We start from the raw sequence: 7,515 nt of genomic DNA on the forward strand, positions 1-7,515 counted from the left end.
ATCTTGTTGTTCAAATTAGTGCCATTATCAGTGATAACTCTTTCAGGGACGCCATATCGACAAATAAGACTATTCTTGATGAACCGTGCCACCACATTCTTAGTGACAGAAGCAAATGAGGCTGCCTCTACCCACTTTGTAAAGTAATCAATAGCCACGAGGATGAAACGATGTCCATTAGAAGCAGTAGGTTTAATCTCCCCGATCATATCAATGCCCCACATTGCAAAGGGCCAAGGGGCTGTCAACACGTTTAATGGGCAAGAGGCACATGTACTTTGTCCGCATAGATCTGGCACTTGTGACAAGTTCTGGAGTGATGGTGGCAATCAGCTTCCATGGTAGACCAATAATACCCTGATCTCAGAATCTTCTTGGCCATTGTATGTCCACTAGAGTGAGTCCCAAAAATACCGTCATGCATGTATTCCATAATCTTTTCTACTTCCTTTTTTATCCACACAACGAAGCAAAGTCGAATCATGATTACGTTTGTATAATATTCCATTACTCAAAAAGAATTTAGCGGAGAACTTCCTCAGGAATTTTCTGTCATTGATGGACGCCCCTTCAGGGTATTCCTGAGCTTCTAAATATCTTTTTACTTCGTGGAACCAAGGTTTCTCTTCTACTTCAGCAGCGTTAAGTTCATAACAATATACTGGTTCATCTAGTCGTTCAATGGTGATCCTGGGAACTTCATTGTCCCATCTGACTCTGAACATAGATGACATGGTGGCCAAGGCGTCTGCCAACTGATTCTCCTCTCGTGGAATATGTTCGAATGTAATCTCTTCAAAGTATGGGATTAATGTCAACACCCGCTCTCGATAAGGGATGAGATTCGGATGTTTAGTGTCCCATGCTCCTTTGATCTGACTGATTACCAAAGCTGAGTCTCCGTACACACTCAAAAACTTGATTCTCAGGTCTATAGCAGCTCTGAGTCCCAAAATACATGCTTCATACTCAGCCATATTATTGGTACAATCGAAACATAGTCTAGCAGTGAAAGGCGTATGACAACCCTTGGGGGAAACGATTACAACACCAACCCCATTGCCCAATGCATTAGAAGATCCATCAAAAACCATAGTCCATCGGGATCCCGGTTCGGGTCCTTCATCCGGTCCAGGTTCTTCATAATCAGTAACAAGCATGACATCCTCATCTGGGAACTTAAAATTCATAGATTGGTAATCATCCACTGCTTGATGAGCCAAATGATCGGCCAGCACGCTTCCTTTGATTGCTTTCTGGGTAGTATACTGGATATCATACTCTGTTAAAATCATCTGCCATCTCGCTATTCTTCCGGAGAGGGCAGGTTTCTCGAATATGTATTTGATGGGATCCATCTTAGAAATCAACAAAGTGGTATGATTCAACATATACTGTCTTAGTCGGCGAGCAGCCCAGGCCAAAGCACAGCAAGTTCTCTCGAGCAGTGAGTATCTTGTTTCACAGTCGGTAAACTTTTTGCTAAGGTAGTATATGGCATGCTCTTTTCGTTTAGACTCGTCATGTTGCCCCAACACGCACCCCATTGAATTTTCTAACACGGTCAAATACATGATTAGAGGTCTTCCTTCAACTGGTGGTATCAGGATCGAAGGTTCCTGGAGATACTTCTTGATTTTGTCAAAAGCTTCTTGACATTCGTCATTCCATATCATCTCTTGATTTTTCCTCAGTAGTTTGAAGATGGGTTTGCAGGTAGCAGTTAAATGGGAGATAAACCGGGCGATGTAATTCAAACGTCCCAAGAAACCTCTGACTTCCTTATCTGTACGGGGCACTGGCATTTCTTGAATAGCTCTCACCTTAGCCGGGTCAACCTCAATTCCTTTACCACTGACAATAAATCCCAAGAGTTTACCGGATCTTACTCCAAAGGTGCATTTGTTCGGGTTCAATCTCAGCTTATATTTCTTCAACCTCTCAAACAATTTGTACAAATGATCGAGATGTTATTCTTCAGTATGAGATCTGGCTATCATGTCATCCACATATACTTCTATTTCATGATGAATCATATCATGGAACAAAACCACCATAGCACGCTGGTACGTTGCCCCAGCGTTCTTTAAACCGAATGGCATTACTTTGTAACAGGAAGTGCCCCATTGCGTCACAAACGTAGTTTTCTCCATGTCTTCAGGTGCCATCTTAATCTGGTTATAACCCGAGAATCCATCCATGAAGGAGAATACTTTGTGTTGAGCGGTGTTATCTACCAGAACATCAATGTGCGGAAGTGGAAAGTCATCTTTGGGACTCGCTTTATTCAAATCTCTGTAATCTACGCACATTCGCACCTTACCATCCTTCTTCGGCACTGGTACCACATTAGCAACCCATTGGGGATAAGAAGTAACGGCTAGGAAACCGGCGTTAAATTGTTTTATAACTTCGGCTTTGATTTTCTCGGACATCTCAGGACGCATGCGACGAACCTTTTGCTTAACAGGATGACAATCTTCCTTCATTGGCAAATGATGCACTACTATATCAGTATCCAGTCCTGGCATGTCTTCGTACGACCAAGCAAAAATCTACATATAGTCATGTAACATCTGAATCAATCTTTCCTTGACATTGTCTCCCAAGCTTGCTCCTATTTTGACTTCTCTCTTGTCCACTTCAGTACCCAGGTTTACAATTTTGATTGACTCTTCATGCGGCTGTATAGTCCTTTCTTCTTGCAGTAACAGTCTGGCAAGTTCTCCAGGTACTTCACAATCTTCCTCACTTCCATCCTCGGCTTGGTAGATCGGATTTTCAAAGTCATAATGAACAGTAGTAGAACTATTATCATCAGGATCCAAAGTAGGTATGGATCTGCAATTTGTTACGTGAGTGTGTGTAAGAAAACATAGCTTGTTTGGAAGATGACAGGAAAGATAAAGAGCGCAATATTTGAATGCAAAAAGTCCATTGATTTATTGAATGTGAATATGCTTATGAAAATGACAAAACCCTTAACAAATTAGCTATTGTGCCCCGGGCATAGACACAATGCTGTAAGAAGTTTAATTGTAAAAACTAAAAAATTTTGCAACACTAAAATAGACAATAACAATTACTCCTGACTAAAGGGAATCGGGATAGTGTCTTCAGCCCTCCAATTATTAAGTCCGTCACCAATTGTTGGGAAAATCCAGCTGTCCAGGTCGCAATCGCTATCAGCATCTTCTACAGTATTAACCTGACCTTTGACCATCCTTTCAGAGTTAAATCCCAGACCAGACTTGTATGGTACGTTGATCAGTTGACCCCAACCAGTACGACCACCATTTTCAACCACGGCTTGAGCGTCCTTCAGAGAAATCATGGCAGGAGGAGCACGAATAACCTTGGGCACAAGGGGAGTCGGCTTAAGGACAGGACTGGGCGGGTGAACCATTTCAAATGACTGAGTGGGAATCTCAAAGAATTCGCCATCCATCTCGACGTATCTGAAGGCCTGCACACTACTGACAATATACTCTTCTTCTCTACACACAGTGACAATCTTACCCTCTATTGGATACTTCAGCTTTTGATGGAGAGATGAAGCTACGGCACTTGCCCCATGAATCCAAGGGCGTCCCAGCAAGCATGAATAGGCAGGACGGATGTTCATCACGTGAAAGATAGTGTTGAAGACTCGGGGTCCTATCTTGATAGGGAGAACCACTTCACCATGGACAACACTTTTCGCACCGTCGTACGCACGCACCACAGTATCACTAGGTTTCAATTCGATGCTCTTACAGTCAAGCTTATCGAGTACAGCTTTCGGTAGCACATTCAAAGAAGAGCCATTGTCGATTAATACATGAGCCAAGGTGATCCCCTTACACTCAATGGAGATGTGCAGAGCTTTGTTATGATTCTTTCCTGCTGGTGTCAGATCAGCATCGGAAAAGCCTAGGCCATTGTCAACAGTCAGGTTAGCAACATAGTTTTCGAACTGATCGACGGATGTCTCCTGAGGTACATGAGCGGTCTTCAAGAATTTGATCAATGCATTGGCATGAGATTCAGAAGATAACAACAAGGATAACATCGAAATTTTAGACGGAGTATGCCCCAGCTGTTCTACCACATCAAAATCACTCTTACGGATGATTTTCAGTATTTCCTCCACTTCTTGCTTGGCAACATCTTCAGTAGTAACTTCGACCGGTGTCTTTGACTGAGAAGGGTTGATCACTGGTTCCTTTCCTTGAGTTTCAGGGGCGGGAGGTGAGATTTCTGGAGAGAAGATCCTTCCACTTCGAGTAACTTTACTAGTCCCAACAATGTCATTAGGATTAGCAGAATTACCAACTTGTTTTACGCCATGGATGTAGACATCGCCTCCATAATTCCACGGAATGGCTTTGCTGGAGGAATACGGTATTGGGCCAGGTGCAGTAATGATTAGGGGAGCTACCTTGGGCTCAGCAGTAATCTTCACAGGCACTCTAGTAGCGGTAATCTTCACTGGAACTTTGGACCTAGCAATCATAGATATTTCTTCAGTAGGGTTTTCCACCTTAGGAACCTTTTCGAAGAGAACTGTGCGATCATCCATCAGCCGTTGAATACCATTCCTCAACTTCAAGCACTCGTTGGGTCGGAGTATACAGCGATCGCAATTTTCAGCACAACCTGGAAATAAACCAGCTTGCAATAAATTCTTCTTGATGATCAGGAGAGGAGATGTTAAATCAGCTACATTAGAAATGTGAGAATTGTCATCCACAGCATTAACTGTCTTGTCATGGTTAGGCATAGGTGCAGTGATTACATTAGGAGTCCCTGGAGGATCAAATTCAATTTCACCAGCGTCGATCATATCCTGAATCTTATTCTTCAACGACCAACAATCGTTTGTATCATGCCCGGGGCTATCGGAGTGATATGCACACCTGGCATTGGGATTATAACGAGAAGAAGTAGTGTTGGGATTCGTAGGAGGATCTCTGAGGGTAATCAAATTTGCTTTTAGCATACCCTGCAGTGCCTGTGCTAAAGTCATATTGATCTTGTTAACTGCCTCCTTGGCCTGTCTTGTCTGTGCTGGAAGTTTTGAGATGGCGGTGCTGCAATCGTAACTGCTCCAATGGTATGGTCACGATTTTTCTTGTTACGACCCCTTTGACCGTACACAGCATTTGATTCGTTCCTCCCCTGGTAGGACCTTTTGGTGCTTGCAGAGGTAGTCGCCTGTATCTTTCCACTTCGAATGCCGCTTTCAACACGTTCACCTGTCAATATAAGTTCAGTGAAACCCGATGAAGAACTTCCCAGTAGATGGCTGTAGAATGGACCAGTCAGTGTACTCATGAACATGTCCACTAATTCTCGATCAGTCATACGGGGTTTGACTCTGCCAGCCAAATCTCTCCATTTTTGAGCATATTCTTTGAAGCTTTCTTTAGAGCCCATAGTCATATTCTACAACTGTAGCCGAGTAGGCGCCAATTCAGAATTATACTGGTAGTGTTTGTAGAAAGTTGTCGCTAAATCAGTCCAGGTGCGGATGTTAGAGTTTTCGCGCTGATAATACCATTCCAACTGTGTGCCAGATAGACTCTCTTGGAAGAAATGGATCCATAGCTTCCTATCAGTGGTATATGGCTGAATCTTTCTCACATAAGCTCTCAGATGCATCTGAGGACAAGACGCACCATCGTACTTAGTGAAAGTGGGGATCTTGAATTTGCGAGGAATGAGCACATCAGAGACCAGTCCCAAGCTTTCGAAATCCAGACCGGGCGCCTTCTGACCTTCCATAGCTAGCATACGTTCTTCCAGCAACTTGTACTTGCCATCGCTTGGAGAGTACTGTTCACTCTCATAATCTTCATCGTCGTTCTCAGAGTTGAAGAGATCAACATCCTCCTCTCCTGAATCATTTTCTGTCTCCTCTTCTTGATCCTTCGGAAGTCTAATCTTGACTCCTACAGCCTGTCCTTTAAGCCTTCTTCCCGGGTTGATGTAAGTCACAGGTTTCTTGTCTTTCTTCTTCTCGAGCAAGAGAGCCTTCAGTTCTTCCTGCCCCTTGGATAAGCTCAGCATCATCTCCTGGAATTGAGCATTCTGAGCTTGGAGATCTTTGACAGTTTGTTCGAGAGCCATTTTTCTGTTTAGAAGGAAGGCCGTGAGAATATTGATCTTTTAGGATACCTGTTATGCAATGTTATGTTATGCTATGCAATGTATGAAATGTTTCAAGGACTCCTGGAATTTAACTTTGCGTAAACCACCAAAAAGAGGGAAACTTTTATTAATAATTTCTTTAATCAATGTTCATTACAAAAGGAAATAATAAAAATACAATGAAAGCTCAAATCTCCCAGGGACGGCTTCTTTTTGGGCGAAGATATGTATTGAGTCTTCGTTCCTCATTAAGCTGACTGGTGAGCTCTAATACTTTCTTCCTTTCTGCAACGAACTGAGTCTCAAAAGTATCCCTTTCCTCTCTCAACTGGATCCAGGATCTCTTTAATTCTTCCACATCGGTAGGCATATCTGGATAAGGAATGATCTGAGGAGCACCTCCTTCAACTTCTGGTTCAACAATCAGCGGTCCGACTGCAAGGTATGGCATGACAAGTTCACGAGCTCTGGCGCGTACCCATCTGAGATAAGGTTCCATAGGAGTAGAGTTTTTCTGTCCTAAAGTGCTTCTTTTCACCATGCCCCAGGCTCGTACAAATCTTTGACGGAGACCTTGGGAATCGTGGTCATAGTCAAACACAGTGCCCTGGATAATTATTTCATGTGGACCATCTCTTCGAGCATAACCAAACTGGCGTAGGGCTAAAGCTGGGTTATAAGTAATACCTCCTCTTATCCCCAAGAGTGGTATGTTAGAGAATTCTCCACAATGGTCGATGATGATAACATTTTCTTCGAGATGAGGACACCAACGGATGTCTGAATGGGAGAGTGACATTATCCTTTGAGACCATTTCAGATTTTGCTCATTCTTCAAGACTGATCGAGGAAGGTGCGAAATAAACCACCTAGACAATAGAGGTATGCAGCACATGAGAGTCCCTTGCCTTTTCATAGTACGGGTGTGAAGGGAATGCAAAATGTCTCCAAGCAAGGTAGGCACAGGGTTATGAGTGAGAAATATCTTAATAGCATTCATATCTATGAATTGGTCTGGATTAGGAAATAACACCAAACCATAGATTAGTAATGCTAGAACGTCTTCGAAAGCATGGACATTCATAACCTTTAAGAATTCTCGGGCCTTATTTATCAGAAACTTGGCAAGTAAACCCTTAACTCCACTTCTTGTTACCCAATTGGTTTCAATATCGGACTTTGTCATGTGTAAAGCCGCGACAACTTCTTCAGACTTCGGAATCTTTTCTAAACCACTGAAAGGTGTTTGATCAAGGATAGGTATCCAAGCATCCTGGAGAATTCTTCTAATGTGGGTACCAACTGATAATCTGGGAAGGTGAATCAATGATGTTTAGGATCGAAGAATTGGAATAGAACTCTCATCATATCTTCTTTGAAATC

This window comes from Lathyrus oleraceus, unplaced genomic scaffold (genome assembly GCF_024323335.1).
Source record: "Lathyrus oleraceus cultivar Zhongwan6 unplaced genomic scaffold, CAAS_Psat_ZW6_1.0 chrUn0090, whole genome shotgun sequence".
Classification (NCBI taxonomy): domain Eukaryota; kingdom Viridiplantae; phylum Streptophyta; class Magnoliopsida; order Fabales; family Fabaceae; genus Lathyrus; species Lathyrus oleraceus.